This window comes from Stegostoma tigrinum, chromosome 27, assembly GCF_030684315.1.
Source record: "Stegostoma tigrinum isolate sSteTig4 chromosome 27, sSteTig4.hap1, whole genome shotgun sequence".
NCBI lineage: Eukaryota > Metazoa > Chordata > Chondrichthyes > Orectolobiformes > Stegostomatidae > Stegostoma > Stegostoma tigrinum.
In genome coordinates, this window is record NC_081380.1 from 5931944 (window position 1) to 5957680 (window position 25737).

The following is a 25737-nucleotide window of genomic DNA, read 5'->3' on the forward strand; positions in this document are numbered from 1 at the left end:
AAGCTTGTGAAGTCCACATTGATACCATTGGGCTGCAGGGTTTGCAATCGAAATATGAAGTGCTGTTCCTGCAACCTTCGGGTGGCATTGTTGTGGAGCTGGAGGAGGCCCAGGATGAAAATGTCATCTAAGGAATGGGAGGGGGAGTTGAAATGGTTCGCGACTGGGAGGTGCATTTGTTTAATGCGAACCGAGCGTAGGTGTTCTGCAAAGCAGTCCCCAAGCCTCCATTTGGACATCTGTTTGATGTGGAAGGGCATCTTGGGGCCTGGGATGGGGGGAGAGAGGAGGTGTGAGGGCAGGTATAGCACTTCATGCAGCTACAGGGAAAAGTGCTGAGTATGATGGGGCTGGAGGGTAGTGTGGAGCAGACAAGGGAGTCCCGGAGAGACTGGTCCCTCCAGAAAGCAGATAATTGTGGGAGTTCAGTCTCTCCAGGACTCCCTTGTCTGCTCCACACTGCTCTCCAGCCTCATCACACTCAGCACTTTTCCCTGCAACAGCAGGAAGTGCTACACCTGCCCCCACACCTCCTCTCTCCCCACTATCCCAGGCCCCAAGATGATCTTCCACTTCAAACAGATGTTCACCTGTACATCTGTTAATGTGATTTACTCCACCCGCTGTTCCCGTTGTGGTACCCTCTACATCGGGGAAACCAAGCGGAGGCTTGGGGACTGCTTTGCAGAACACCCAAGCTCGGTTTGCAATAAACAACTGCACCTCCCAGTCACCAACCGTTTCAACTCGCCGTCCCTTTCCTTGGACGACATGTCCATCCTGGGCCTCCTGCAGTGTCACAACGATGCCACCCGGAGGTTGCAGGAACAGCAACTCATATTCCGCTTGGGAACCCTGCAGCCCAATTTATCAAATTGGACTTCAGAAACTTCAAACTCTCCCCTTCCCCAGCCATATCCCAAAACCAGCCCAGCTCGTTCCTGCCTCCCTAATCTGTCCTTCCTCCCACATATCCCCTCCTCCCACCTCAAGCCCCACCCCTATTTCCTATCAGCTAACCACCTCCCGCCCCCTTGACCTGTCTGTCCTCCCTGAACTGACCTATCTCCTCTCTAACTCCCCACCCACACTCACCTTTACTGGCTCCATCCCTGCATCTTTGACCTGTCTGTCTCCTCTCCACCTATCTTCTTCTCTATCCATCTTCTATCTGCCTCCCCCTCTCTCCCTATTTATTTCAGAACCCCCTTCCTCTCCCTCATTTCTGAAGAAGGGTCTGGGCCCGAAACGTCAGTTCTCCTGCTCCTATGATGCTGCTTGGCCTGCTGTGCTCATCTAGCTCTACACCTTGTTATCTCAACAGTGTGCTCTGTTCAGAGTTTTGTTGATTGGAAAGTTTATGATTTCTCTTTGATGTGGTTGCCATGAATGACTATTTGAGTAGATTTTCAATTTTGCTATTTTGTATTGGGTGTGGAGTATGAATGGTTGTGCTTTTGAGTGACAACTCTAATTGATGTCAACGCTAAAGACAACAAGCCTGGTCCATTACCAGAGTAGCCTTCCATCCACTGACTCTGTACTTCCCGCTGCCTCAAGAAAGCAACCAACATAATCAAACACCCCTCCCACCTCAGTTATACTCTCTTCTAGGCTCTTACATCAGGCAGAAGATATAATAGTTTGAATGCACATTCGAACAGATTCAAGAACAGCTTCATCCCCATTATTATCAGACTTTTGAACAGACCTGTCAAATGTTAATGTTGATCTTTCTCTCTGCACCTTCTCTGCAGCTGTAACACTGTATTCTGCACTCTGTTCTGCTACCCTGATGTACCTCGGACAGTGCCTATATAGCACACAAAACAACACTTTTCACTGTAACTTGCTACATATGACAACAAGAAATCAAATCAAAACAAATCATATAATTCGTAACTGATTGTTAATGGATTATTTTGCTTGAAATCCAAAATCCTTCCCATTGCTACTACAACGTTTGTGATGTTTGCACACAGTGTGTTCTGGCTGTGGAGAATACATGGTGTTGCTAGAGATGGGAGTGGGCAAGGTGTGGCATACAGAGGGCATGACATGACTTGAAGGAGGCACAGGAGTGGCATGAGGAGACATGGAGGGGCATAGGAGGTATAAAGGTGGCATTAGTATACAGGAGGGCATGGGGAGACATAAGGGATAGGTGGAAGATGTGACAGATGAGAGATGAAATTTATCATAATAACTGAGCTGATATCTTAGTTAATAGAGTGAGCTGTTCTAGCTTCCTGCACTCAGAACCCACTCCCACCTCCTCAGAATGGGAACAAAAAAGCATATAAGGGTGTTTCAAAAAGAGATGAAACTGCTAAGTTGGTAAATTTCCTAACTAAGTCCCTCTATAGAGACCTGGCTTATTGTACACAAGACATTGTGTTCAGAGAAAGAATTGTATTGGACTCGAAACATTAACTCTGATCTCTCTCCATAGATGCTGTCAGACCTGCAGAGTATCCCCAGTTCTCTCTGATTGTATTTTATGTTTAGAAGGCCCTTGAATGCAGATAATGAATGGAGAAAAATTACCATTGTTTGCCGATCATAGTTCAGGGCATTGCATGTGAAATTTTGTTTGAGAGATTCATATAGTCTGAGGGCCAAATGGTTTTGATGACCTATTTGTGTTTGATTATATTCTTTCAAGCAGGACATTGAATTTTCTCATTACAGATGAAATTTTACCTCAATACAAGGCCAGTATAAGCTGATCCCATTCTATACATGGCACATAATTCTGCGAGGAATTGATGAGAAGCATCCTCTGGTTGCCTATAGGGGCATTAGCTGCAATTTCGAACAGCTCTGTAATGAAACTTACAACTGACCAAAGTCAAGCTGATTCATTGTAAAGTGTTAACTCTAAACACCAACGGCGTAAATTCTGTAATTTAAAAGAAGCTGCAAACAGGCAACAAAGTAATCACCTATTCAAGATATGCTCTTCCTCTCACACATTAACCAAACTACTCTGAATGCACAACATTGAGATATAATTAAACTCTGTTGCACCCAGGCTTGAGCATTTTGGGAGTGAACAGATAAAAAAATTATTGGTGAGATGGAGGGGCAGTCACTCACAGTGACCCTGTCACATCCTACACCGATTGCCATGTTACAGATTTATTTAACATTTTGTCACTTCTAACCAAGCTCCGTGGATAACATCACCACATTTCGGCATCATCTTAGATTACAGAATAAATCACTGAATAAAATGTATAAATGGTAAAATACTGATTAAATTACTATTATGTGGATATTACTGAAACTGAAACATCTTCTGAAGTTCATCTTTTCCTCTCTGCAGACTTTACTATCGTTGCTCCTCCAGTTGCCGTTGTCCAGAATTGTTCCTGAGGTCCTGGCAACGCGCACCTTCGCTACGGCCAAGGGCGCTGTCACTTCCATGTCTGCCATCTCCAAGCCGGAGAAGGCCACGCTGCACGAGCCCCACACTTTGTCTGATGCTGGACATTGACCGACATTACCCTGGTTCCGAGCGGATTGATGGGATCCTGACTCTGAGCTGACTGATGGGGTCCTGGCTCTGAGTCATCTGACAGGGCCCTGGCTCATCTCCTGATAACACCATCCAAGGTAGAGAGGGGATGGAGATACACGGAGCCCCAGCCTCCCACAGGAGAAAGACCCAGGGTAGCCTAAACACAAGAAAAGGACCATGCAGATGCAGCAGAACCATAAGCGGCCGAACCACATGCTCTGGAGTCAAATGCTGCTGAACCTGCCTCTGCCATCTTGGAAATCACAACCATTATTAAGTGCAATAGCAGTTTCCAGTTCTATGGAAACCCACAGGTACGAGACAGCATCTGACTTGGGTGCACTACCTGCCATTTTCTGCCAACTGTGTTAACCTCCTCTGTTAAAATGACCAGCTGGCAACTTTCTGGTGAGGCTCTTTTCGCTTTTGTTTCTGGCCCCAGAGTTATTGGCCACTGCTGAGTATCATGCTGCTGGGGGAGTTGACAGCAATTCCGTGAGTCAAAAGGGAATGGTACTGGGATGGTGTAAGTTTGAGTGGCCTGTGGTTGTGGGCTGTACGTAGATCTTACTGTTCCTGTTGAAAGTTGCTGTCGATAGGGAAGGAAGCTAGGAAGAACAACACATACTCAGCATTAAGGAATATGTCCCAGACCCAAAATTAACAACAACTTGACTTCAACTAGCACCCGTAACATGGTAAAGCATTCCAAAGTGCTTCATAGAAAGGTCATCATAAAACATCAATGTTGACCCACAGAAGAGGTATTAAAACAGGGATAGGGTAATGGAGGTATATAGCACAGCAACAGATCATTTAGATAATTGTATCCATGCCAGTCAAAAACAACACCAATCCCATTTTCTAACACCTGGCCCTTAGCCTTGTTGTCTTCCATCAGAAGCACACATCTAAATACTACTTAAACGTGATGAGAGTTTCTGCCTCTACCACCCTTACAGGCAGTGAGTTCCAGATTCCCACAACCTTCAGGGTGAAAAAGTTTTTCCTCACATCTCCTCTGAGCCTTCTGCCCCTTACGTTAAATCTATACCCCCCCAACATTGATCCTTCCATCAGGGGGAAAGGTTTCATCCTGTCTACCCTGTTGATGCCCCTCATAATTTTATACATCTCAACCACGTCCTCTCTCAGTCTCCTCTGCTCGAAGGAAAATAGCCCCAGTTTGTCCAATCTCACTTCTTAACTGAAACTGTGCTGCCCCAAGGCAACGTCCTCGTTAATGCCCCCTACACTTCTCCAGTGTTAACACATCCCTCTGTAAGGTGGAGTCTAAGACTGCACACAATATTCTAGCTGCAGACTAACCAAACTTTTAAACAGTTCTAGCATAACCACCCTATTCTTAAAATCTATGCCTGGGTTAATAAAGGCAAGCATCTCATATATTTTCTTAAACACTTTATCTATGTGTCCCAATATCTTAAGGGACCAGTGAACAAGCACACTCTGATCCTCAGTGCTTGCCAAGGTCCTATCTTTTATCATGTATTTTCTTGACTTGCAAAAGAGGTATAGTGGGAAAAGAATCTTTAGGAAGAAGTGTTTTAAGGCAAGAATTCCAGAGCATAGAGATCAATGCTTGGCAGAAGTGGGAGAGCCATTAAAATAAAGGATGCTCCTGGTCTGCATAAGGGGGGCAAAGAAATCCCAGGGTAGGATTGGAGGATGTTAAAATTAGGGTGACAATTCATTGATGTAGCCTCATTGGACAGCATCAGGAAGCTCTCTGCACACCCCATATCTTCACACCCAGTATCTTGACATGCAGTCCATGGATGTCATCTTTGTATTTCAATTCCATCGTATCTAACTTTGGGACGTTCTGCTTTTTACTTAGGTTCCACCATGAGTGTACACAGGCCAGCAGCTTTTCCTACTAATTTCACCTTGAAATTTTCTTGTTTACTGTTTTCCATGTTTTGAATAGGTTTGAGGCCAATTTACACATTTCTACTCAGGAGAGAGAATTCTTGATTGTGAGTCACGTTCAGGGGCTCTACTGTTCAATGTCCCCTGTACTGCAGAGTTATTGAAGCACATGTTTAATGGTAAGTGCAATGCTCCCAGACCATGTAGCTGACCTTCTGTTGACCACAAGCAGTGTTTTGTCCACAAAGGCTCACCATCTAACAATACTGAGGTATTTGCTCCTTTGTCTAAATTCATGAGCTGACCATGAATATCACCAGCATTACTTTTTCGCCTTTTTCTTTCTTGAAGCCCTTGTGATCAGAAGGCGAGTAGAAGAAATGGCTATGAGGCTGTTTGAGAGCTACAATCAAGCATGCTGGGAACTTTGGTCAAGCTAGTTTAAACTCTGATCTCAATAAGAACTGCAGCTAGAGCATATTGGAACTTGTCCTGTGAGCTGTAACGTGCAGTTTCCTGTGTTGACCAAATAAGGTGATGGTTGTCTACTAGACATCCTGGCACCATATTACCTTATATCTCAATCTCCTTCAATCAATGTCAGCAAAACACCCCTGTCTGCAACAATGGTGCTGAAGTGAAGATGGTCGACAGCGTCAAGATCCTGGGAGTGATGATCACCAACAATCGGTTCTGATCCATCCGTGTTGACCATAAGACCATAAGACATAGGAGTGGAAGTAAGGCCATTCGTCCCATCGAGTCCATTCCACCATTTAAATCATGGCTGATGGGCATTTCAACTCCACTTCCCTGCACTCTCCCCATAGCCCTTGATTCCTTGTAAGATCAAGAATTTGTTGATCTCTGCCTTGAAGACATCCAACGCAGGGTCAGGGCAAGATCAACACAATGTTCTTTGATTCTCGGGAGCTCCTCTGATGGATCAAAGCTGTGTAAAGCATGAAAAAGATCTGGGAGAAGCTCCCGTTAAATTGCATGCAAGCAGTCCTTCCTGACATCGCCCCAAGCCTCCATGATAATGTCAATTGCATTCTTGAAGATAACGTTCTTCCAAAATTGAAGAACATTGTCCTTATCCCCCTCAGTGGCTGCAATCAGCCTCTTAAATGTGCACCTTAAATAATAAGTTTTAAAAGCTGCTGTTGCACCCTGGTCCATGGGTTGAAGGAAATAGGTTGTGTTTGGGGGTAGAAATAGTACTTTGATGGTTTCAGAAAGCTCACCAATGGTCTGAGGGTGGCTTGGCACATTATCCAGGATGAGGAGAATCTTGAAATCCACATTTTTTTTCTGCAATACTTTATGAAAACATCTTCCAAAACACCAACAATAAGGTGAGAAATAATTTACCCGGTCATCCAACCTCTTTTGCTTGACCTAAAGTAGATGCCTAGAGTAGACTTAAGGTAGCATTTCAAGGCTCACGGATTAGCAGAGTGGTACACCATCACAGGCTCAAAGCCTTATTAAGCTTTAACTCTCCGCTGGCAGGGGCACCCAGCAGCACAGTCATATGATCCTTTGCCATCTTAAAGCCTGGAGGGTGTTTTTCATTTGTAGAAAGGTAGGTTCTTGATGGCAAATGCTTCCATTATAAACCTGTCTCCCCCAAACTGAAAATTTGATCAAAGTTGTAGCCTTCTTTGTCAATTAATGTTTTTTTTACGATGGGAGGAAATGCCGTCCGCATGCTGCTCATCTGCACTGACAATTTATCATCAGGGCATTTCTTGTTATCATTCTTGTCACTTTGTCGTCTCCTTTTGTGGGTAACAAGGCAGAATTGTACAGTACCTCTCACAGAAAGCACAAAGATCCTTGATGCCAGTGTGGGAACTCTTTCAGCACATACTCAGGATGAAGCCCCCAAACCGATCATGTCAATGTTGGAATCGTGTTACAGTCAACACAAAGTTTGCATTTTACAAGTACCATTGCCCTTTTCATCAATTGTGTTGTAGCCAAATTGTGTTGCCAGAACATGCATCTCAGCAGAACCCCTTGTACTACATTCAATCAAATTTTAACCCTTTCAGCTCCTTATATAACACCCAGAGACTTCAAATCCCTTTGATGTTTCATGGTAACAAGCATACTTCCATTGCTAGTTATTCTTTGACCAAAATCTATCACCACAAACTTAGAGGAATTTGATTCCAACAGTGGTACATCAGTGCATTCCCTGATACTATCAACATCCTGTGGCAGAGATATTAGGAACTGCTGATGCTGGAGAATCTGAGATAACAAGATGTAAAGCTGGATGAATACAGCGAGCAAGGCAGCATCAGAGGAGCAGGAAAGCTGAAGGTTCGGGTCTGGACCCGTCCTCATTTTTTCTGAGGAAGGGTCCAGGCCCGAAATGTCAGCTTTCCTGCTCCTCTGATGCTGCCTGGCTTGCTGTATTCATCCAGCTCTACACCTTGTTATCTCACATCCTATGGCAGTTTTCCCTGATTTTCTAAAGTATCAGGTGTAGAAGAAGAAAAGTAAATGATTTACATTCTCTATAGAGCCTTTCATGAGCTCTTGACATCTGAAAGAGCTTTGCAGCCATTAATCTTCTTGAACTGAAGTCAATGGAGGATGATGACTTCAGCTTGTACAAGGGGGCATAGCTACAAATTGAGGGGTGATAGATTTAAGACTGATGTCAGAGGCAGGTTCTTTACTCAGAGAGTGGTAAGGACGTGGAACACCCTGCCTACCAATGTAGTTAACTCAGCCACATTAGGGACATTTAAACAGCCCTTGGATAAGCACATGGATAATGATGGGATAGTGTAGGGAGAGGGGCTTAGATTAGTTCACAGGTTGGTGCAACGTCGAGGGCCAAAGGGCCTGTTCTGCGCTGTAATGTGCTATGTTCTATGTTCTAATGTTGTTCTGCCTGATTTTCCAACGTTGGTGCTATCTGCAAATTTTATTATCAAACTACTTAAAGCTCTAAGGTTCTCGCAAAGATTTGTAGCCAGGGTTGTGAATGAGGTTGTTGACTTGCTCACCGAGCTGGCTTGTTTTTGTTCAGATGTTTGGTCACCATGCTAGGTAACATCATCAGTGAGGCCTCTGATGAAGCGATGTTGTCCTACGCCATTTGGAATTTATACTGCCTGGTCTGCCCAGTTGGATTGTGTAATTTCCGGTTCTATTTTTTTTGCATGGGTTTGTTAGACCCACTGATGAAGTTACCCAGCATGGTGACCAAACATCTGTAAGGTAACCGGCCAGCTCGGCGAGCAAGCCAACATACTTAGAGCTCTACTTAAACCTTTTCACACAGAAGGTCCTGAGTCTTTGAAAAAGCCTCTTCCTCAAAAGATGGTGGAGATAGAGTCTTTGAATATTACTAAGGCTGAGGCAGACAGATTCCTGATAAACCAGGGGGTATAACGTTACTGTGGCTAAGTGAAAAAGTGGCGTACTTAGATCAGCCAAGATATTGTTGAATTGGATCAATGAGCTGAGGGTTGCCTGATGGACTTTAATTTGGAGAAATGCGAGATGTTGCATTTTGGTGAAACAAACAAGAGCAGGACTTATACAATTAAAAATAGGGCCTTGGGTAATATTGTAGAACTGAGAGACCCAGTGGTTTGTGTACATAATTCTTTGAGATTTGGATCACAGTCAGACAGGATGGTTAAGAAGGCATTTAGCACACTTGCCCTCTTTGTTCAGACTTTTGAGTATGGAATTTGGGCCTCTTCTGGAGTACTGTGTCCAGTTCTGTTTGTCCTGTTATAAGAATGGAGGGTTTGAGTTATAAAGAGATGCTGAATAATATGCTTGCCATAACTGATCAGACCTTTGGGTATAAGAGGTAGGATGTCATGTTGGGGTTGTATAGGATGTCTAGAGAACTGTGTGCAGTTCAGGTCACCCTGTTATAGAAAGGTATTAAACTGGAGAGGGTTCGGAGGAGATTTACCGGCTTGTTGCCGGGAATGGAGGATTTGAGTTATAAGGACAGGTTGGACAGGCTGGGATTTCTTTCAGTCAAGTGTAAGAGGTTGAGGGTGACCTTATAGAGGTTTATAAAGTCATAAGGGATATAGATAAGGTGAATAACCTAAGGTTTGAGAGTTCAAGGTCATGGCATCTATTTTTAAGATGAGAGAAGAAAGATTTAAGAAAGACATAAGAGGCAACTTTTTTACACAGAGTGTGGTTCGTGTGTGGAAAGAACTGCTAGAGAAAGTGATGGATGCAGGTACAACATTGAAACGATATTTACATAAGTAAATTAATAAAAAATGTTTGGAGGGAAATGGGCCGAGCACTAGCAGGAGGAACCAGTTTAGTTTGGGATTAAGATTGGAACAGACTGGTTGGACTAAAGGGCGTGGTTCTGTACTGTATGACTCTATGACTATGATTGAGAGGTCTAAGCTTAGCTTGTACAACTGTAGAAGTGCCATATTTAGCTCTTTGGAGCTTTTCCTTTTTATCTTTCGATGCAGGGAGAAATATAATTTAATATTTGCCTGGAGATTGAAAAGGAATTAACTGAGCCTACTATAAAACCTCTAGAAAGTTGTCACCCCTTTGGATTTACGATGCGAGCTCCCAGGTGATGAGGTTCCAATCTGGGAGTGCAAATATGGAGCAGATTCCCTTCCATGTCATTTGACACAGACCTTTTGAACACAAATAAAACATCCTGAGGCATCGTTCTGAAGAGGGGGACTAACCAAAGGCAGGCATTTCATTTTGAGGCAACATCAAAGCAGATTGTACAGCCTGTCATTTCCATGAGACTGATTAGCATCTCTAGCATTGGCTCCTTTATACCAGAGCCTAATTTGGGTTGTTCTCAGACTCTATTGGCTGAGATCCAGCTGTAGGGAGCACGGTGCTTCACAGCAACTGTGCACATTAATCTGTATCAGACTTGCTGCAGAGAGTGTAAAATTGAAGATTCCCCTGCGATAGAACCATATAGCGTGAGTGTCCTTGAAAAGAGATATTCAGAGAGTTATTTTAGAGTATTGGTTACAAGAAGACATCTCTGAAGCTTCTACAATCTACACAGATTGATGACATGCAGATTTATTCATTTTTCAGTAGGAATAGCTGATTTAATAGCATTTCATTCTATTTCAATGGGTGAGTGACATTACTGCAAAAGAGACAAAGGCAGGCTTGTGTTTGTTTACAGGACAACTGTAAATTGGAAAATCAACCACCAAACTGACGGATGCATTGAATTAAAACATATCAATGTAAAGCACAAAATTAATGATGCCTCCTACAAAAAGGTCAAGTTGATGTAATACACGATTACATAAACTGTATTTCTCGATCACCACCGCCATCTAACAACTGTTTCGCAACTTCTCAGGAAATGTTTCACCATAATAATCAGGTTACTAACTGTATTAAGCAGAAATTGGAAGGCTCACATCAGTAGTTGATCTCAGTTTCACTGAAATATCTGCAGCTGCAGAGATACAGATCTTCGCGATAGTAAGAATTGCCAATGCTGGAGCCTGAGGTAACACAGTGTGGAGCTGGAGGAACACAGCAGGCCAGGCAGCATCAGAGGAGGAGGAAGGCTGACATTTTGAGTCAGGGCCCTTCTTCAGAAATGGGGGAGTGGAAGGGAGCTCAATTAAATAGGGGGGGGTGGTTGGGCTGGGGAATGTAGGTGGGATGATGATGGGTGAGTGCAGGTAAGCAGCGGAGGGGTATGTCAGTGAGGTGGGAGGAGCTGATAGGTGGGAGAGAAGACAGACAGTTCAAGGGGTCGGGGATGAGAAGGAGGTTTGATCTTGGGATGAGGCTGGGGCTGGGGAGATTTTCAAATCTAGACTCTGACAAACCGAAAGATCAGCGGATGCTGGAAATCAGAAAGACAAACAGAAGTTTTTGGAAAAGCTCAGCAGATCTGGCAGCATCTGTAGAGAGAAATCACAGTTAAACATTTTGTGTCCAGTGACTTCCAACAAACTGAGCCGTTGGACAGCCGGACATTTTTTTATTTGAATTTTAATTCAGTAAACTTTAAAAAACTTACTGAGCTGTGATTTGGTTTTGCAGTGGTGCAATGTGCTTCCAGGCTAGTTAGTATCTTTGTTGCTTTGTGTGTCAATAGTCTTGTGCTCCCAGAGACCCTTTATCCAACATGACCAGCTTGACGTAAATGCCTATAGCCAAAACTATTGGACTTGAAGTCTACAGAAATATCTGACATGGTCTTATTCCTAAAGGTGCTGGATTTGAGGTACTGAGCCTAATAGTTCGCTCCTACCATGGTGCCTTCTAGATTTTAAGGGTCTTCTTTACTCTCAGTCTCCACCCCATTCCTGAGAGCTCTCTCCTACAGTTCCCTGTTCAACTTAATTTTCCATATGAACATCAGGTTGGCTCACCAAGAAAACTAGAGGTTTCTAAAGTAAAGAAATGGGCTGACTGGCACAGAAATTAACAGATGTATCAAAGTAAAATGCAGCGGATACTGGAAATCCGAAACAAACACAGAATGCTGGAGAAACTCAGCAGGTCTGGCAACATCTGTGGGCAGAGAAATGGAGTTAATGTTTCAAGTCCGGCACGAGTCCTCAGGACAGCTCAGGATGTTCTGCTAATAAAGCCTGCTTCACAAACTGCCCTCTCCATTTGTCCTGCCACCTTCAGTGGTCTGTGCATGTATATGCTCAGGTCTCTTCCTGCACCTGATTCTACCCCCACCTACCCACCTCTTTATAACTGTACCTTATTTTACATAGTCTGTCCCGTGACCAAAATGCATCATCTCACACTTGTCTGCAGTGAACCTCACTTGCCCACTGTCCACCTTCTACGCCAACTTGTCAATGTTCTTTTGGAGTCCTCCTCCAAATTTATCACTTTCCACATTTTTGTACAGTCCATATATTTTCTGTTTCCTATCATTCGGCCAACGTTATATCCATGTCGCACCCCTTGGATTAACTGCATCAAATTCGGTCAGTCGACAGGGACAGGACAGTCTGGCTACAAGCAAGGCAGGTAGAGAGGATCCAGGAGATAGTGCTGAAGGATCCTCAGCTCTAGAGCTTGCTCCCTGTGTGGATGAGAACGGGGGCTGTGGGGAGGATGAGCAAACTGCAAGCTATTCAAGAGGGGGGAGAAAAGAGAAATATAATTGTAATTGAGAATAGTATGTTCAGGGGAATAGACACTGATCTCTGTGGCCAGGATTGAGAGTCCCGAAGGCTGCCTGGTTCCTGGGTTCAGGAAATCCCATCAAGTCCGCAGAGGAACTTGGAGTGAGGGGGAAAGATCCAATGGTTGTGGTCCATGTAGGTACCAACGATATAGGTAGAAAGAGGAAAGATGTTCTCCTGAGGGAATATAAGTAGGTAGGGGCTAAATTAAAAAACAAAACCAAAAAGGTAATAATCTCTGGATCACCACCTGAGCAATGAGATAGGTGTTGGCAGAAGGTGCCAATATGTAATACGATCTCTGGCTGTTCGCCCTCCCCTTTTAGAACCTTATACACCCGATCGGAGACGTCCCGGACCCTGGCACCAGGGAGACAACATACCTTCCGGGAATCCCGATCCTGACCACAAAATCTCCTGTCAATTCCCCTAACTATCGAGTCCCCTACCACGAGTACTTTTCTATTCTGCCCCCTTCCCTTCTTTGCCAGTGTCAGGCTCAGTGCCAGAGAACTGACTACTATGGCTTTCCTCTGGTAGGTCATCCCCCCCAGCAGTATCCAAAACGGTATACTTATTGCTGAGGGGAATGCCCACAGGGGATCTCTGCACTGTCTGTCTGTCCCCTTTCCTCCCCCTAACTGTAACCCATCTATCCTTGTCCTGAGCCTTAGGAGTGACCAACTCCCGGTAACTCCTCTCAATTACCCCCTCTGCCTCCCGAATGATCCGTAGTTCATCCAGCTCCAGCTCCATTTCCCTAACACGGTTTTCAAGGAGCTGCAGTTGGGTGCACTTCCCGCAGATGTAGCCAGCGGAGACGTATGCCACGTCTCCGAACTGCCACATTCTGCAGGAGGAGCAAGCAACTGCCCTAGCATCCATACCCCACTTATCTGAACACCCACTCAGTACTAAAGTAGAAAGCTTACGTCAAGTAATAATAACAAATTAATAACAAACTTATATTCAACAGAGAAAGTTTAGAATGAGCTTTACCTTATTAACTAGGTTAGAGGAGGAGGGCGGCTGGGAGACACTACAGTTGTAGAGTCTCGGGTTTAGCCGCCTTGCTGATATATATGGTCACTGCTTTCCTTCCCGGCTGCCCCTCTGGTCCTCGTCACTTCCTCCGCTGCTCCCGCTCCTTCTCTGAAAGGGGAAAAACACCGCTGCCCGCTACCGGTAAGTAATTTTACAAATAAACTGCTTTACCTTAGCTGCAGTCTTGCGGGTCCGTCTTACCTCCGCTGCTGCTCGCACTCAAAAATGATATAGCCAGAAATAGGATTGAGGATATAAAAAGTGATTTCAGGGAGTTAGGATGGAAGCTGCAGAGCAGAACGAACAGAGTAGTGTTCTCTGGTTTACTACCGGTGCCACGAGATAGCGAGGCGAGGAACAGGGAGCGGGCGCAGCTGAACACGTGGCTACGCAGCTGGTGTAGGAGGGAGGGCTTCAGATATGTAGATAATTGGGATGCCTTCTGGGGAAGGTGGGATCTGTACAAGAAGGACGGGTTGCATCTGAACTGGAAGGGGACCAATGTCCTGGGTGGAAGGTTTGCTCGAGTAGTTCGAGAGGGTTTAAACTAGTATGGCAGGGGTTTGGGAACCTGAGCTGTATACCAGAGGTGAGAGTTGATGCAGGTGAGGCAGTAGCAAGAGGTAGACCAGCTAGTGGGAAGGATTTTCCTGGGAAGGAACCAAGGGATCGGTTAAAGTGTGTTTGCTTTAATGCAAGGAGTATCAGGAATAAAAGTGATGAACTTAGAGCATGGATCAGTACCTGGTGCTATGATGTTGTGGCCATAACAGAAACATGGGTTTCTCATGGGCAGGAATGGTTGCTGGATATTCCAGGGTTTAGAACATCTAAAAAGAATAGGGAGGGGGGAAAAAGAGGAGGGGGTGTAGCACTACTAATCAGAGAGGGTATCACAGCTACAGAAGCTTCCATTGTCGAGGAAGATCTGCCTACTGAGTCAGTATGGGTGGAAATTAGGAACAGCAAGGGAGTAGTCACCTCGTTAGGGGCTTACTACAGGCCCCCCAATAGCAGCAGGGAGATTGAAGAAAGCATAGGTCGGCAGATTTTGGAAAAGTGTGGACGCAGTAGGGTTGTTGTAATGGGTGACTTTAACTTTCCTAATATTGATTGGAACCTCCTTCGAGCAGAAGATTTGAATGGAGCTGTTTTTGTAAGGTGTGTTCAGGAGGGTTTCCTAACGCAGTACGTTGACAGGCCGACGAGGGGAGAGGCCATTCTAGACTTGGTGCTCAGAGACGAGCCGGGGCAGGTATCAGATCTTGTGGTGGGAGAGCATTTTGGTGATAGTGACCATAACTGCCTCACATTCTACATAGCTATGGAGAAGGAGAGGATTAGGCAAAATGGGAGGATATTTAATTGTCGAAGAGGAAACTATGATGCGATTAGACATGAGTTAGGAAGCATGGACTGGGAGCAATTGTTCCATGGTAAGGGAACTATAGACATGTGGAGACTGTTTAAGGAACAGTTGTTGCGAGTGATGAGTAAATATGTCCCTCTGAGACAGGCAAGAAGGGGTAAGATAAAGGAACCTTGGATGACGAGAGCGGTGGAGCTTCTTGTGAAAAGGAAGAAGGTAGCTTACATAAGGTGGAGGAAGCTAGGGTCAAGTTCAGCTAGAGAGGATTACACGCAGGCAAGGAAGGAGCTCAAAAAGGGTCTGAGGAGAGCCAGGAGGGGGCACGAGAAAGGCTGGGCAGAAGGAATCAGGGAAAACACAAAGGCATTTTACACTTATGTGAGGAATAAGAGAATGTTCAAAGAAAGAGTAGGGCTGATCAGGGATAGCATAGGGAACTTGCGTGTGGAGTCTGAGGAGGTAGGGGAAGACCTAAATGAGTTTTTTGCTTCTGTCTTTACGAAAGAAACGAAGTTTGTAGTGAATGAAACCTTTGAAGCGCAGGTGTGCATGCTGGAATGGATAGAGATAGAGGAAGCTGATGCGCTGAAAATTTTGTCAAACATTAAGATTGACAAGTCGCCAGGCCCGGACCAGATTTGTCCTCGGCTGCTTTGGGAAGCGAGAAATACAATTGCTTCGCCACTTGCGAAGATCTGTGCATCCTCGCTCTCCACTGGAGTCGTACCTGAGGACTGGAGAGAGGCAAATGTAATTCCTCTCTTCAAGAAAGGAAATAGGGAAATCCCTGGCAATTACAGACCAGTAAGTCTCACGTCTGCTGTCTGCAAGGTGTTAGAAAGGATTCTGAGGGATAGGATTTATGACCATCTGGAAGAGCATGGCTTGATCAAATACAGTCAACACGGCTTTGTGAGGGGTAGGTCATGCCTCACAAACCTTATCGAGTTTTTTGAGGATGTGACTAGAAAAGTTGATGAGGGTCGAGCTGTGGATGTGGTGTATATGGACTTCAGTAAGGCATTTGATAAGGTTCCCCATGGTAGGCTCATTCAGAAGGTCAGGAGGAATGGGATACGGGGGAACTTAGCTGCTTGGATACAGAATTGGCTGGCCAACAGAAAACAGCGAGTGGTAGTAGAAGGAAAATATTCTGCCTGGAAGTCAGTGGTGAGTGGGGTTCCACAGGGTTCTGTCCTTGGGCCTCTACTGTTTGTAATTTTTATTAATGACTTGGATGAGAGGATTGAAGGATGGGTCAGCAAGTTTGCAGACGACACAAAGGTTGGAGGTGTCGTTGACAGTATACAGGGCTGTTGTGGGCTGCAGCGGGACATTGACAGGATGCAGAGATGGGCTGAGAGGTGGCAGATGGAGTTCAACCTGGATAAATGCGAGGTGATGCATTTTGGAAGGTCGAATTTGAAAGCTGAGTACAGGATTAAGAATAGGATTCTTGGCAGTGTGGAGGAACAGAGGGATCTTGGTGTGCAGATACATAGATCTCTTAAAATGGCCACTCAAGTGGACAGGGTTGTTAAGAAAGCATATGGTGTTTTGGCTTTCATTAACAGGGGGATTGAGTTTAAGAGTCGTGAGATCTTGTTGCAGCTCTATAAAACTTTGGTTAGACCGCACTTGGAATACTGCGTCCAGTTCTGGTCACCCTATTATAGGAAAGATGTGGATGCTTTGGAGAGGGTTCAGAGGAGGTTTACCAGGATGCTGCCTGGACTGGAGGGCTTATCTTATGAAGAGAGGTTGACTGAGCTCGGTCTCTTTTCATTGGAGAAAAGGAGGAGGAGAGGGGACCTAATTGAGGTATACAAGATAATGAGAGGCATAGATAGAGTTGATAGCCAGAGACTATTTCCCAGGGCAGAAATGGCTAGCACGAGGGGTCATAGTTTTAAGCTGGTTGGTGGAAAGTATAGAGGGGATGTCAGAGGCAGGTTCTTTACACAGAGAGTTGTGAGAGCATGGAATGCATTGCCAGCAGCAGTTGTGGAAGCAAGGTCATTGGGGTCATTTAAGAGACTACTGGACATGCATATGGTCACAGAAATTTGAGGGTGCATACATGAGGATCAATGGTTGGCACAACATTGGGGCTGAAGGGCCTATTCTGTGCTGTACTGTTCTATGTTCTATGTTCTAAGGTCAACAAGATTAAAGAGGTAAATGGATGGCTCGAAGATAGGTACAGGAGAAATGAATTTGAACTCATAGGATATTGGCGCCATTACTGGGGAAGGAGGGAGCTGTTCCCAAGGTACAGGCTCAATCTGAATCAGGATTGGATCAGAGTCCTGACAACTCACATAACTAGAGCTGTGGAAAATTATGAAATGAAAAGTAAAGGAGAAGGTGCAATTGCTGGCTCGAGATGGTGTTGATTGCTAAGAGAAACTAAAAGGTAGAGACAGAATGTGTGACTGTCATATTATACCAAGCAACCATAAAAGTATAGGGAAATTTAGAACAAACTTAAAGGTTTTGCATCTTAATGTGTGAAGCGTTCGGAATAATGTAGATTAAGCTATATTGCAAAACAAGGTTAATTAAGGCACAGGAACTACTTAAAAGGTGACAGGCCTCAGGAGATGTTATTAAAGTTTCCAGACAAGTAATTGGACAGAAAAGGTCAGGAATCTAATTTCAGGTAGAGCAGATGAAGAGACAACTATGAAAAGGGGGTCAGTCAATGCAGGTTGTGTTTCACTTAATTGCACACAGTATTCGAAACAAGGTAAATGAGCTTCTAGCTCAGATTGAAATTGGCGGGTATGATGTTGTGGGTATCATGGACACATGGCTGCAAGGGGATTGGGGCGGGGGCTGGCACATAAATATCCAAGGATACACACCCTAACAAAAAAACAAGCAGATGGGCACACGGGGTGGATTTGCTTTGTTAGTAAGAAATGAAATTAAACTGACACCAAAAAGTGATATAAAGTCAGAAGGTTTAGAATCTGTCTGGATAGAGTTGAAGAGCCGCAAAGGGAAAAGTGGTGGAAGTTGTGTACAGGACTCTTAGCAGTAACCAGAAAATAAATCAGGAGATAGAAAAGACACAGAAGAAAGGCACTATTACAATTATCACGAGGGATTTCAATACCCAGCTGGACTAGGAAAATTAGTAGCATGGTGGCAGATTTCGAGGAGACAAATTCATGGATTGTCTACAAAACCATTTTTGGAGCAGCTTATAGTAGGGCCCACTAGGGTACAGGCAATTCTGGGTTTGGTGATGTGTAATGAGACAGAGTTGTTTAGGGAGCTCAAGGCGAAGGAACCTCTTGGTGTCAGTAACCATAACGTGAGAGAATTGACCCTGCAGTTTGAGAGGGAGACCCTGGAATCAGATGCAATGTTATTACAACTGAGTAAAGGTGACTACAAAGACATGAGGGAGGAGGTGGCCAGAGTTGGATGGAAAGGCAGACTAACAGGGAGCGTAATGAAGCAGCAGCAGCAGGAGTTTCTGGCAGTAATTCAAGAGGCACAGCAGGAATTTGTCCAAGGAAGAAGAAACAGGCTAAGGTGAGGATGAGCCAACCATGGCTGACATGGGGCATCAAGGACAGAAAAAAAGCAAAAGGAAAAGACCACAACACAATGAATATCAGTGGAAGCCAGAGAATTGAGAAATCTTTAAAAGCCAGCAGACGATAACTAAAAAAGCAATAAGAGGGGAGGAGATGAAACATGAGGGTAATCTAGCTAATAACATAGAAGAAGATTACAAACATTTTTTAAAGTATATAAAAGGCAAGAGACAGGCAAGAGTGGACATCAAAATGCTGAAAAAGAAGCTGGAGAAACAATAATGGGGAGCAGAGAAATGGCAGACGTACTGAATACTTTACATCCATTTTTGAAGAACTTTAAGAGAGTCAGGGTGCGGAGGCAGGTGTAGTGTCCAACACTAAGGGGAAGGTGCTGGGAAAACTGAAAGCTCTGAAGGTGGATAAGTCACCTGGGCCTGTTGAACTACAGCCCAGAGTTCTGAAGGACATAACTGAGGAGTTTAGAGAGGCATTGGTGGTGATCTTTCAGGAATCACTGGAGTCAGGGAGGGGTCCAGAGAACTGGAAAATGGCTAATGTAACACCCCTGTTTAAGAAGGGAGAGAGGCAAAAAATGGGAAATTATAGGCTGGTTGAGCTGACATTGGTCATTGGTAAGGTTTTAGAGTACATTATTAAGAATGAGGTAGTGAGTGAAAATATATGGTAAAATAGGACTGATTCATTGATAAGGCTCACTTTCACATCTTCTCTCAACAGGACACACAGGTATTGATAAAGGCATGACAAGCAAAGTCAAAGAGGTGCCAGACAGAGCAAAGTGTGGAGCTGGATGAACACAGCAGGCCAAGCAGCATCTTAGGACCACAAAAGCTGACGTTTCAGGCCTAGACCGAAACGTCAGCTTTTGTGCTCCTAAGATGCTGTTTGGCCTGCTGTGTTCATCCAGCTTCACACTTTGTTATCTTGGGTTCTACAGCATGTGCAGTTCCCATTACCTCAAAGAGGTGTCAACCTGCTGACCTGATGAGGACTCAGCCCAGTGGAGACAGTACGAAAAGGAATAGGGGGCACTTCAAGATCTGCGTGTTGAGGGGTCTGGAGAACACAGTTCAAATTGAAATTTGAAAATCTAGACAATAAAACTAGTCACAGCAATTATGACTCTAAAATTATAATTGATTGTCATGAAAACCCATCTGATTCATCAACAGGGAAAGAAACCTGCCATTCTTTCCCAGGCTGGCCTCCAGGTGCCTCGGGACCCACAGCAGTATGGTTGGCTCTTTACTGCTGTCTGAAATGGCTGATGAAACCCTTCAAGGGCAATGGGCTGCAGCGGTTCAAGAGGGCAGTTCACCACCACCTTTTCGGTGGCAACTAAGGATGGGCAATAAATGCTGGCCCAGCCAATGATACCTGCGTTCCATGAGTGAAATTAACAAAAAAATAGCCAGGGACAAGAAAGAATGGCTTTGCTGGTGATGGCCAAATCCTACAGACGAAGAAATGAATAAAATTGAGTCCAATGGAGTCCATTAATAAGCACAGCTTATTTAAACTGAGACTGTGGGCAGTATTTAATGCCTTCACCTGACATGAGTTTAAAGGCAGTGGTAGGAGATGGGAAGGTGCCAGGTGGGGAGCTTGGCATCTTTTTGCCTCTGCTCCAATTAGATCCACCTTGTGGATGGTCTTCTCCTCCTGCCACAGGTTGATGCCCTAAAATGGGCAATTAATGCCCATTTAAGTTCTACCCCTAGTGGCCACTGGTGCTCAACCATCGACAGGTGGAGTGGTCACCAATAGGAAGCTCAGAAAGCAATCTCTGCTATGTTTGCTTGCCAGATCTCATGGGGATCTGAGAATCAAGGATCACTCAGTGATCCAGTGACCTGACCTCAGGATAGGAGAGCTTGGCATCTTTTACGGGCTCTCAGCATTCGAAAGTCTCTTACACGCAATTGAACAGTATTGATAATGAATGCTATCGCAGTTGCAACATTGGAAATATGAGCTGCAAATTTACACACAGCCAGGCCTCACAGACAAAAGGAAATGACTGACTAAGTTATTTGTTTTTTGGGTGTTGATTCAAAGATAAAAGTTGGTCAGGACACCTTCCTCAATCTCCTGGGATTATGGCTGTGGGATACTTCAAACCCATCTGAGAAGTGTCTGTATCAATGGGGCTGAAGTGGAGAGCTTCAAGCTCCTAGGAGCAAATATAGTAACAATCTGACCTAGTCCACCCATGTCAACACTACAGTCAAGAGATCACACCAATGCCTCTACTTCCTCAGGAGTCTAAGGAAATTTGGCATGTCCACAATGATGCTTACCAGTTTTTATGGATATACCACGAAAAACATTTTATTTAGAAGCATCAGAGCTTGGTACGGCAACTGCTGTACCCATGACCACAAGAAATTATGGAGAGTTGTGAACACAGCCCAGTCCATCACACAAACCAGCCTCCCATCAATTGACCTCGTCTATACTTCCTGCTATTTTGGGAAAGCAACCAGTATAATCAAAGACCCTTTCCACCCTGGTTAAACTCACCTTCTTTCATCAGGCAGAAGATATAAATGTTTGAATACACGTGCAAACAGATTCAAGAACAGCTTTTTCCGCACTGATGTAGACTTTTGAATGGACCTCTCATATATTAGAGTTGATCTTCCTCTGCATCTTCTCTGTAGCTGTAACATTATATTCTGTGTTCTGTTCTGTTACACTGACGTGCTTCTATAAGGCATAATTTGTCAGGATAAAAAATAATACTTCTCACTGTATCTCAGTACATGTGACAGTAATAAATCAAATCAAATTAAATTAAGTCAGGATTATACTTTAACAGACACAATATGAAAGACAGAAGCTCTGATACTGTCACAGTGGAGCTTAGATTTGTCCTGGTTCCTGGTGTGGTACTTTAACTGCAATCTTGTCACTTAGCCAGTCAGCAACTGAGCCATGAGGGACATCTCAGAGAGATGGGTAGGTCCAGAGTGGTGTGGCAGAAAACACCCCAAGACATAACCGTGCACCAGACTCAAGCATGGAAATCTGTATTCAAAACAAATTTAGAAATGACTGCATTGGACACAAGTTGACCTAACTAATTTCCAAACTATGAACCGTCAGAAATCAAACTGCACTGTGAGGATCAAGACATTGTGACCTCTGAAAATATAAGAAATCACAGCATTGTCTGACTTTTAACAGAACTTTGAGTCAACATTGAACCAAAGAACAAATTTTTTGGGAGATTGGAGGAAGGGCAAATGGAATCTGTCAAATTTTCTAGCTGAAAGCATCTTTCAGCATTAATGATTTATTAAAGAAAAACCATTAGGAAAATAGAGAGATTGAAATAAGGTGCTGTATTATTTATTAACTATTGATACTTATGGAGTTGGAATGTTATTCCATTGGTTACAATGTTGGGGAGAGGCAAGAATGGAAGTGACCATCACAATTAATGATTAATGATGGTCAGTTCACATTATTGTGGGCAATGTAAATCCTCCTGTGTAAGACCAACGATTCCAGTGTGTGATAGTGGCTGAAACTCACCTCCTGGTGATCGATATCAAATCATTGCAGATTGAATTCCTCTCGACATTCTAATGTGGGCCATCGTGGGAAGAATATTCTCAGCAGCAATTTGCATTTGTAGAATATTTTTAACACAGGCGACTCATCCCAAGTTGTTTCACATATTATCAGATTAAATTTAACACAAGGCACAATGAGGAACAGGTGACCAAAAGCTTGATCCAAAAAGTAATTAACACTTATTAATAGAAAGTTAAGGATTGATTTGATTTGATTTATTGTTGTCACATGTACCTAAGCACAGTGTAAAGTTTTGTTTTGCGAGCAATGCAGGCAGACCATGACATATAAAGACATACAGAACTTAGGGTGTTTAGACAAACTGAGGCAGACAAGGTTACGGCTATGCAGGAGATGGACAAAAGCAAACTCAACATTAGAAAAAAACTGGAAGAACTGCGGATGCTGTAAATCAGGAACAAAAACGGAAGTTGCTCGAAAAACTCAGCAGGTCTGGTAGCATCAGTGAAGAAAAGGTCAGAGTTAACATTTTGAGTCTGGTGACTGTTCCTCCAAACAGAGGAAAGGTCACCGGACCCAAAATGTTAATTCTGATCTTTCCATTACATATGCTGCCAGACCTGCTGAGTTTTTAAAGCAACTTCTGCTATTGATCAACATTAGATTTGAAATTAGAGAGGTCCATTCAGCAGTATAATAACAGCAGGGAAGAAGCTGTTCTTGAACCTGTTGTGTGTCTCTGAAGAAAAGCAGTTGTATTAATCAGCAAAGCTGAATGAGAATGCTTGAGTAATACAGAGATGCCCTCTTAAGTACAGTTGGAGATGGCACCTAAATCCCAAGTTAACATTTTTTGAAAAAGCAGATGAAATATTCTTTCATCCTGAGATTTGTAAGCATTTCTATAAAGGTTCCAAATCGATTTGGGGCTGAATCAACATTCAAAGGGGCATGAGCCAATAATGCAGAACTAGACTAGCCTAGATACCAACCTCTAAATACCATTCTATAACAGGAAGGATCAAAATCTATTCTGAAGTCTCGATTTACAGATACTGCTAGGATAGTGTACAGGGAGCACCATAGTGTATGAGGCTTCAGTAACACTTCTTAAAAGATCACTGTACATCAGCAGGTAAGAGAGCATTTTATTCCCTGTGTACTGTAAAATGGATCAACATTTGGAATACAGGATGTTAGGTTAAACAGCAAATATATAAAAAGGACTGTCCTCCGATTCTCCTCATCAGTCAACAAATTTCAATGTAAGATTTGTACAAGTAGGGGCGGATGTATAACTGAGTTCATATGCAGGCAAACTGAAATGATATGTTGGCCTTTATACTGAGTGGATTCCAGTACAAGAGCAAGGATATCTTGTTGCAATTGTACTGTACCTCGGCGAGACCACGCCTGGGGTATTGTGGGTAACTTGATCTCCTTACCTGAGGAAGGATATTCTGTCTATGGAGGGAGTGTGACAAAGACTTCCCAAACTGAATCCTGGGCTGGCAGGACTGACATATGAAGCGAGGCGAGATCGATTAAGAATATATTGACTGGAGTTCAGACAAATGGGGGAGAATCTTGGAGAAACCTGAGGAAGTAACAGGACTAGTAGGTTAGATGCAGGAAGAATTTTTCCGATGACGAAGGGTTCCAGAACCAGGCATCACAATCTGAAGGTGTGGGTAAACCATTTAGGATTGAGATGAGGAGAAATTTCCTCATGCAGGTATTGGGACTCTCTGCCATAGAAAAAGGCTGAGGCCAAAATATTGAATGTTTTCAAGAAGGAGTTGGGTATAATTCTTGGGGCTAAAGGGATCAAAGGGCATGGTGACAAAAGGAACAGTTGGACAGTTCTACAGGGGAATCGTGTGCCAAGGGCCAGGACTACTCCTACATTTTCTATGTTTCCAAGTTAGTTTTCCTCACATCTGGCCTTAAATGATTGGCATCATACCCTGAGGCTGCTCTCCCCTCTCATGTTTTAGATACCATCACCAGAGGAAACAATGTCTCACCATCAACCCTGTCAAGCCTCCTCAGAATTTTTTATGTCTCAAAGTCATAATCTTCCCACGTTGCCTTGTTTTCCCTAATGCCTGACTGATGTTCAGCGCCAGAGTGTTTCAATCTTACCATTTCCCCCTGAGGCAGTTTCCAAAGAGGCCCTCTCATGGTACAATCCCATCAACAGGGGGAGTTCTGGCACATGTAGTTTTAATCATAGAATTCCTACAGCGTGGAAGCAGACCATTTGGCCCATTGAGTCCACACCAATCCTCGGAAGAGCATCCCACCCAGACCAACACCCTCCCCTATCTCTGTGACACTGCATTTCCCATGGCTAATCCATCTAGCCTGCACATTCCTGAAAACTATAGATAATATAGCATGGCCAATCCACGTAACCTGGGCATCTTTGGTCTGCGGGAGGAAACAGGAGCACCCGGAGGAAACCCATGCCAACACAGGGAGAACATGCAAACTCCACACACACAGTTGCCGTAAGGTGGAATTGAACCCGGGTCCCTGGCACAATGAGGCAGCACTGAGCCACTGTGCCAGCCCAAAATGAAAAATGCTACATCAAAATGAACGCTTAGAGAAATATCCCTGCCTCTTTTACCTTGAAAACACCGAGCTCTCTGTTGGAGGCACCCATTAACATTCCTATTGCTGCTGTTTTAAAACACAGGAAGCGCTGGAACATCTTCAGAGGTGCTCAAACTAAACTTCCTGCTCTATTACAGCACCAACTCTCTGGCCCAAACCATACACTGTGTTCTGATATTTGTCATCCCCAACTCTAGCTTCAATTTGAGACCCCTTAACTTTACATTGTGCTCCCTTGTTCTAGCGGAATCTCTGTGGAAATGGGGGAGGAACATTGAAGTAAGGGAGGTGGAGAGGAGCGTTGGAGCGGTCACGTCAGTTTGCAAATGTATTAGGTCAGTTGTGGATCTGGTGGTGAGGGCCAGGGCTGGTATGCTGTCACAGAGCAGGAAGGGGATGGTGATGGGTTTCTGCAGGTAGCTGAATTTGAGGATGCTGCTCTATAATCTCGCCGATCGACAGAGTCAAAGGCCTTTGTGAAGGTGAAAGAAGGCCAAATCGATGCTGCTGCTGTCTTCCTGGGCTTGTCTTACCATGAGGCCCATGTCCACTGTTGATGGATGGACTCTGCATTGTGACTCCAGTAGGAGTTCTGCAGCTCCTGGGAGGGAGCAATGGAGAAGAATCGCTGCAATGACCTTCCTCTTGGTGGACAACAGTAAGACCCCTCTGTTGTTATTGAAATCAGTCTGATCTCCTTTCTTGAAGATGGTCACAATTATGGAATCAAGCAGGTTTCCTCCTTCCAGGCATCAGAGATGGGGTTGCGCTTTTGTACCATGAATCCTTGTCCATCATATTTCAACATTTCAGCGGGGATCCCGACAGCACCAACAACATTGATGGTTCTCAACAATTTGATAGACTTTTCAATCTCCTGTTGGGCTGTGGTAATGCTGAGGTGTCAGTGAGTAGCATGCCTTTGGAGAGGTCATTGGCATTTACATCGAGGACTGAATTTCAACTGAGGACACTTTGAAATATTATTTCTAG